This window comes from Macaca nemestrina, chromosome 12 (assembly GCF_043159975.1).
Source record: "Macaca nemestrina isolate mMacNem1 chromosome 12, mMacNem.hap1, whole genome shotgun sequence".
NCBI classification, from domain to species: Eukaryota; Metazoa; Chordata; class Mammalia; order Primates; family Cercopithecidae; genus Macaca; species Macaca nemestrina.
This window is the reverse complement of record NC_092136.1, coordinates 88,474,749-88,483,287: the sequence shown is the minus strand read 5'-3', so window position 1 is coordinate 88,483,287 and position 8,539 is coordinate 88,474,749. Positions and strand designations below refer to the sequence as shown.

The following is an 8,539-nucleotide window of genomic DNA, read 5'->3' as shown; positions in this document are numbered from 1 at the left end:
TCATAATATGGAATGTGGTATCAGTTAGGGCCCTGGCAGGAAACAGCTGACACACTGAAGCTGTTTTTTTCAGAAGGGCTTAACAAAGAGACTATTTACAATTTTGGGAGTAGGGTTTAAAGAATCAAACAAGTGATCATGCAGTACCCTGGGCATGAGGGCAAGGGCAATGAAGAACTGGAACACAGAGAAGATCACTGTGTCGACTGAGCCAGCTGGCAGGAACTGTGGCTTACAGAAGGATGCAGACAACCACTGGCTACGTGGCAGAGAGAGATTTGAGAACTAAATATCCTGACCTCAGAAGTCACTTTCTTCTGCCCTCTGATCTAGTCATGCACCTCTGGGGATGAAGCCACACTCAAGTCAGAGGAGCAATAAGCCCATTGATGCAGTTCTTACAAGTCAGCCTCATGGGGCCCAGAACAAGGTAGAAACGGGAGAAGAATAGGTCCAAGTGGCCAGAGGAATAATATCTAACACAAATGCTTACTCTATGCTTTTCATATCATGTTATTCATCTTTGCAACTACCTTGTATGAAATAGTTGTTTTAATTTTGCAAATGAAGAAAATGAGGTTCAGAAAGCTTAAACGACTTACTCGAGGTCATGCGACTAGCAACTGATGGATTCAGGTTCGAACTCACCAGTGTAGCTACATCTCCAGGTCTATGTATTGAGATTTATGTGCAGGAAATGATGGGACCACAAGAAAAACATGTAGCCCATATTATCTGCAAATGGGCCAAGGGAAGCAAGATCGCCATGAAAGACTTCCTAGGGGGAGATGATGTCTGAACTGAGCTTGAAAGAAGATTGGTATAAGAAAATAGAGAGGAAAAAAGGGACAGAAAGTGTTGCCCAGGTAAAGGGGGCAGCCAAATATAGAGATGACAAAATGCATTTAGGACTTCAAGTAGTTGATTGTGTTTGAAACAGAGAGGGCAGAAGTAACAAGAAAATATGACCTCTATAGTAGCATTGTGAAAAATTAACATAATTGAGGGACATTTAGGTGAGTTAAAGATTACATGGTTTATATCTCACAGTGTATAGGTATTAAGGTTCATAGCAGCAAATGAATAGTATTATTTTGGGTGAAAATAAGGGAGATAGATTATCACAACAAAGACATAATGTGCTTGCTTATTAGTGAAACCCATCTTTTTCACCATTGGCCCTCAATTTATCACTTTTGAGGCCTATGCCAACAATTTACAGAAGTTTTATTGTTATAAAATTTAAAACTCTTACTGCTGCATACAATATAATAATTTTGTGTCATTGATGTGGCTCACAGCTTCACAAATCCTGCGTATGTAAAAAAGTCAATCAATAATGCAAAGGCTACAAAGATATTATGAAGACTTATAGAAATTCTGTAATAGTACATTTGTTATAGTGTGGTCCCCATATCATTTACATATAAACTCTACTGCTTTTGTCAAACATGCCTCTTTTATCCAATGGCCAAAAATATAGCCTTTTATCTACGGACAATCATGATACATAGAAATATCAAGCAAACAAACACAGGAAAAAATGGCCCTTGAAACAAAATAGATCATCATAAAAAACTAAAGTTTTGTCTTATATAAACCATTAGCTTCATTCGTTCCTCATTTTCTCTTTAAGTAAAATAGGGACAGTAAAATCACCTCATAGCATTACTGTTAGAATTAGATAATGTCTTCATAAACGAAAGCTTCTGCATCCCAGATCCCCCAAATAGTCTATACATACACTTCACTTCATATTTTATACATCTTTCTGGAGGACATGCCATTACTTAGGAAGGACAGGGAAAACAAACAGATATGGTACTCTATTTCTTTGAAGAATGTCATTGGTATTTTGATGAGATTGGTAGTATTGACATTTTAACAACTGGAATATTATTATAATCCATGGCATGGAATATCTTTCCAGTTTTTTGTGTACTCTTCAATTTCTTTCATTGGTGTTTTATAGTTTTCTTTGCAGAGTTCTTTTAACTTCATAGGTTAAATTTGTTTCTAAACATTTTATATTTTTGTAGCTATTGTAAATGAAGTTGATATCTTGATTCTTTTTCAGATGTTCACTGTTTACATACATAAATGATACTGTTTTTGTATGTTGATTTGGTATATAGTCACCTTAGTGAATTCGTTTATAAGATCTAACAGTTTTTTAGTGGAGTCCTTAGGTTTTTCTAAATCTAACATCCTGTCATCTTCAAACAAGAGAGATTGATTAATGGATTAAAAACAAATAGAAGAAATAAAATCTAGTGTTCCATAGTTCAACAGGGTGAATAGAGTTAATAACTATTATATATTTCAAAACAGCTAGAAGACAAAAATTTGAAAGTTCCTAGCATAAAGATAAATGTTTGGGATGATATATATCCCAATTTACCTGATATGATCATTACACATTATATGAATCTATCAAAATGTCACATGTACTCTGAAAACATGTACATCTATTATATATTAAAACAATTAAAAAATTTTAAAGATATGGAATCAAACTATATCCAGTTTTCTTCATATAGTAGCAATTCTAAAAAAAGGTAGTGAGTATAAAAGAATATACAGAATTTTGAATTATGAACTTTTTCCATCACCAATTGTATCAATTTATTAATAATTAGTAATCTATATTTGTGCTACTAAGATTCTATGTTATAATATTTTTATTTTATATACTAGGAAAACAGGGTAAGGGATTAAGAAACTTCTTCTTGATCCTTTGAGAATTTCATAGTTGTAACTAAATTCCCAGGCCTAGAATTCTCAATTCGTTTTGATCCCTTAATCCCCTAAGGATCTCACATTTGTAAAGTCTATTATATCATCAGATGAAAATTGCTACTGTACAGGAAGATATATTTATATAATGTGATCAATGGCACTGATAAACAGAGAAAACTTGTTTCATGTTATAAGAAAGCCACTCTGATGCAGTGTGAACTTTTTGCCTTGTGTCAGTGTAGAAGAAGCTGGAGAGCAGGCAAATGCCCTCACATCTCATTTATTTTATGATGGAGTTCTGGGGAAAGAGAAACGGGAAAAATACATCTACATTCACTGTCCGTCTATCCAGAGAAGCAGGAACTCTTACCTACATCATGTTATATACAACTTCAATTCCTTCCAATAGCTATAAAACCAACCTGCTTCCCATCTTTTACTCTGTCAGGAGATGATAGTTTATTATGAAATAGGAATATATGAAGCACTGACAGCTTTCAGATATACTTTTATGCTAACTGTATGACTCAGTTTCACTTTGTTGAGGTGTTAACGATTAAATACAAAGCTTTAAAACAGGCTAAAGTGTACACAGGGTGAACTAAGGAAATCAGGGCTATTTCAGAATGACACAAAGGGAGGCTTTTCTTTGATTTGACAGCCTAGGACCTACCTCAAAGTTAGACTAACTTGTCAAAGCTATTATTTAATGGTTTTGAATTTTTCCATCCAAGAACTGGCTAGTAGACTTATTTCCTTTATAAAAGTTATACAATCTTCTTTTAGTAGCTACATTAAGAATGCGTAAGAGAAGATATCAGTTATAAGTTTATGGTTTTCAAACTCCTCGGAATTCATGTGATTCTTTCTTGTTCTAGATTATAAACATAGTATGTATTTACAGAAACATGATCTGGACAGAAAATTGATCCAGACTCTTACCATTTAAAATAAATTTAGCTTCTGGAAAAATATTTATATGTACATTAATTATTGAAAATAAGAAAGAAAAAAGTTCTTGGTTCTGGAAATGAATTAAAAGCCATTGTATTAATCTTTCAATCTGACAAACTTAGTTCATATGAGGTTAATAATCCAGATATAGACTCTTAATGTTGGGGTATGAGGCTTTAATGCCCATGTAGGAGATTTGGTCCTAGGCATGTGAGAAAAGGAGAGCTGAAATAGAAAACCTTCTATAAACTTGGCAATGTAAAAAGGCTGCCCTTCCGGAAAGAGCTAGATGGGAAAAACACCCACCAGAACAGGAAAGTTACAGCTGCAAATGATGGAAACTTTATTTATAGAGTCATAGAACCTGAGCTCACAATTTCAGAAGCACATAGAGTTGCAAGCAGAATAAATAAAATATACTGACTGGGCATGGTGGCTCACGCCTGTAATCCCAGCACTTTGGTAGACTGAGGCGGGTGGATCACGAGGTCAAGAGATCGAGATCATCCTGGCCAACATGGTGAAACTCCACCTCTAGTAAAAATACAAAGATTAACTGAGTGTGGTGGCACGTGCCTGTAGTCCCAGCTACTCGGGAAGTTGAGGCAGGAGAATTGCTTGAACCCGGGAGGCGGAGGTTGATATATATATATATATTATATATGTATACATATGGTTTTACTATAATAATTTAGCAGTATATATATCCTGCTAAATTTAGTGTGTATATATATTTATATATATATTTATATTTATATATATATACTTAATTTAGTATATATATAATTTAGCAGGATATATATACTGTTAAAATATTATAGTAATATTATATTACTATAGTATATTACAATTAAATAGTACAGTAATATATTAAACCTAAATTAAACACAAGTCTTAGAAACCTCACAGAAAAAAAGATTATTCCTCCCCACCCCCAAATTAGACAATTAAACATATAATAAAGGAATATATCCAATGTACTAAGAAAACATAGCATCAAAACAGAGATATCAAACAGAGAATTTCAGTTTAATGTATTATGATTTAAGAATGGAGTTAAATAAAGGTATTTGATGGGAAAGGCTGCGAGTATTTACCATTCATAGCTTTTTAATGACAGAATGACTAAACCATGTACATGATTGTGGAGGAAAAAACTCAGAAACAACAGTGAGCAAAAATAACTAGTTGAAAACAACCTGTTTCCCCTTCCCTCATCTCCTAGCAACGAATCACTCTAATTTCTGCTTCTGTGAGGGTCTGAATATTTTAGGTACCTTATAAGTGGAATCATACAACATTTTTCTTTCAGCAACTGGTTTATTTCATTTAGCATAATGTTCTTCAAGTTCATCCATGTTGTTGCAATTGGCAAGATTTGTTTCATTTTTAAGACTCAATGGTATGCCACTGTGTTTATATACCACATTTTCTTTATCCGTATATGCCAATGGACACAGTGGCTGATTTTATATCTTGGCTATTATGGATAGTGCTGCAATAAACATGGGAGTACATGTATGTCTTTAAGATACTAATTTCATTTCTTTTGTATATATATGATTATTAGTAGTAGGATTGCTAGATTGTATGGTAGTTCTATTTTAACTTTTTGAGGAACCTCCATACTGTTTTTCATAATGGCAGTATCTTTCTACATTCTCAATGTTTCAGTTATGCAATATAAAACAATTTTAAAGATCTCATATACAATATAGTGCCTACAGTTAATAATACAGTATTATACAGTTAAACATATATTAAGAGAGCAGATCTTAGATTAAGAATTTCCACCATAATAACAAAACAAACACAGGCATAAACACAAAGGGACATGAAGAAACTTCCGAAAGTGATAGATTTTTTTTTTTTACCTTGATTGTGGTGATGGTATCCTGAGTGTGTATGAGTATCTATCATCTTAAAATTGTATACATTAAACAGGTACAGTTTTTATTTTATATCAGTAATATCTCAAAAAACTGTTTAAAAAGCAATTTTTAGTTTCACCAGCAGGAAAATGGTGGGTGTATCCACTAGACCTTCTTCAATTCTATGGTTTATCTATTAAAAATTCCTTGAAAGAATTGGAATGCTTCTCTTTGTAGTTTCCAGAATTCATCTGCTTTTTCCTATTTTTAATTTAATGTTCATGTCCATGGAAACCTAATAGAAAATTACATATTTATATTAAATTTTCTTATATACATTTTAAAAATAACCAGATAAAAATCTAGGAAATACCTTGACCATAAAAACAAGAGTGATGACAAATAATTTCAGTTGTTTAAAAATGATGTGAAATTAGAATATTATACGTAACACAGAAAATGACTTTAAACTAAAATTGTTAAGGATTAAAAAAGCCGTTATTACAGATAGAAGAACCAATTCATTTACCAGATAGCTAAACATTTTTTAAATTTGCATATACCTATTTATTGCCCCAATCTAGAATACAAGTGTGAATATACCAAAAGGTTAAAAGTATAGGGATAGAAAAAGAAAACCAGGAAATTATTAGCGAGGCTAAAGTGGTTATAACTTTATTATTATCACATAAAATAGTCTTTAAGCCAAAAATATTTATTAAAGATAAAATCATTACTTGACAAGAAAGGCAATAATTCTCTACCATACAAATTAAAGGCTATTAAGATTCAGTAACATTTTATTTTTATACAAAATTTTAATTGTAGTGTTTCTGTTGTTTAATTCTAAATGTTTTATAATTTTGCACCAGAAATATGCAATTCCCTAAATATTTTTTCTCCTATCAACAAAGCCACAAAATTGAACATTGATATAGAAGTATCCTTAACTGTAGCACAAAATTTTAATGAATCTCTCAGAAAGTGATACATCAAACTTTGTTTAGTAAAATATGGAACATTTTAATAAACAGCCATCAACCTAGCCAAAAATTAAATATTAAAAAAACTGAATAAGCAAAATTATGCAGATGTGTTTTCTAGTCATATCGTTATAAAAGTATAAATTAACTACAAAAAGCCACAAACCACAAACTGCATATGTATAAATGTATAAATTATAGAAGAAGTAAAAATGTATCTCACCATATATTTATAATTGAAAAACATAAATTTTATATATCAGAACTTGGAATATGAAAAAAATGGCTTTTTGATAGGAACTCATAGCTCAAATAACATATATTACAAGAGAGGTAAAACTGTAAAATTTATTTTTTTTAATGTTAAATACAAAATGTTAGAGAAAAAAAAAACAGAACAAAAGAAAAAATAAATGTAAGATTAGTAATTTTTAAAATATGTTAAAGGGAATATATTTTTGAGAACTGATAGGTTTCTGAGAAATTTAATGAAGAAAACCAAGAGAAAGCACAAATTAACTTACAAAAGCATTATAACTATAGATGCAGTGATCATCAAATAAAATCATAATAATTCTACCCAAATTTCTATGAATGAAATTGTAAATCTGAGATAAAATGTACATATTTAAGGGAAAATATTCACAATGTGGACTTACAAGAAATAGAAAATCTAAATAAACCAAAATTACTAAATAAATTTAATCAGTATTAAAATGTCTATTTGAAAAAGTAACATTTCCTGATGGTTTTACAATTGTGTTTTGTCAAAAAACCTAGGAACACATATCCTCTATATTAATCTGTTATGGACAATAAAAGTGGAAGACATCTCTGTAACTACTTATGTGAATCCAGTTTACTTTATTGCAAAACCAAATCAAGACAACAAGATAAAAGACCACAGGGGACTATCACTAATGGACATGATGCAGAAATCTCAATAAAATTGGCAAACTAGCAAAGAAAATTAGCAAAACAAGCAAAGAAATTTAAAAAACCCACATGACCAACTAAGATTCATCTGTCACTCTTCTAGTTATGATATAAAATTGGAAAATTCATTAATAGATTTTGGTTAAACCACATTTAATGTTACTTTCTGCTAAGGTTAAGCAAAAACACATGATAAAGGTGATTCGTAAGTGAATAAACTCACAAGGACATGCCTAAAAGAAGAGGAGATTGTACCCGTCTGGGAAGGTGGGATGCATAGAGTGAATAGTAATGGTAGCAGTCCTGATCAAGCTGAACCCTACACTGGAAGAGTGGACAGCAACAAAGCTACGCAATATGCAACGCAGAAATTCTGAAAGGCGCAGGAATTGAACAGTGTACCTCTGGAATGGGTGTGGAGGGAAAACCAAAAACAACGTGCTTATTTTGAAGTCTTTTTAAGATGCAGTTTGCTGCCGAATCAAACATCCCAGTTTCTGCAGAGGTAGCGGCTATCTCCATTGCAATACATTGTTGTCAGAAGCACAGACATACTCTCTAAGGAGGAACTCTGCAGTTTCTACATTCAAAGACATAAGACACAGTGGAAAGCTTTGAAAACGGAGGAACTAGAAAACATTCCATTGACAGTTGAACTGCCAAACCTCAATCCTCATCCCCAACTTAGTTCCTAGATTTCTGGAAGCTGTTATTTTATTTATTTATTTATTTATTTATTTATTTATTTATTTTCCTGTTAGGGAAGATATTGGAAGTTTTTTTGTCTGAGAAGTCTGACCAGCTCTAGAAAACAAGTAACTATACAAATTACTAGTGGGGGTTCCCAGTGAAATCACTTCTTCAGACCTCTCCATGATTAAGCTTGTAGATTACAGGCTACAAGACTCTTCCAGGTGTCCACATTTACCAATGAACTTTATAGTGATTCAAGTTTAAGTATGAGCAAATATCACCCAATTCCTGAAGAAATTTCCAACCAACATTAAAAAAAAAAAAAAAAGGTAAGATGTGATAGAATCTAAAACCTAGATGATA

The 8,539-nt window shown here is 32.0% G+C and overlaps 1 long non-coding RNA gene across 1 annotated transcript; it reads right to left on the bottom strand.

Moving 5' to 3' along the window:
- Nucleotides 1-4,976: 4,976 nt before the first annotated feature.
- On the bottom strand, nt 4,977-8,088 carry LOC139357350 (uncharacterized). The gene is made up of 3 exons (XR_011610344.1): nt 7,886-8,088; nt 5,568-5,859; nt 4,977-5,188 (listed from the first exon to the last, which is right to left on the bottom strand). It is a non-coding gene; the product is annotated as an uncharacterized lncRNA (long non-coding RNA).
- Between the last annotated feature and the right edge of the window lie 451 nt (nt 8,089-8,539).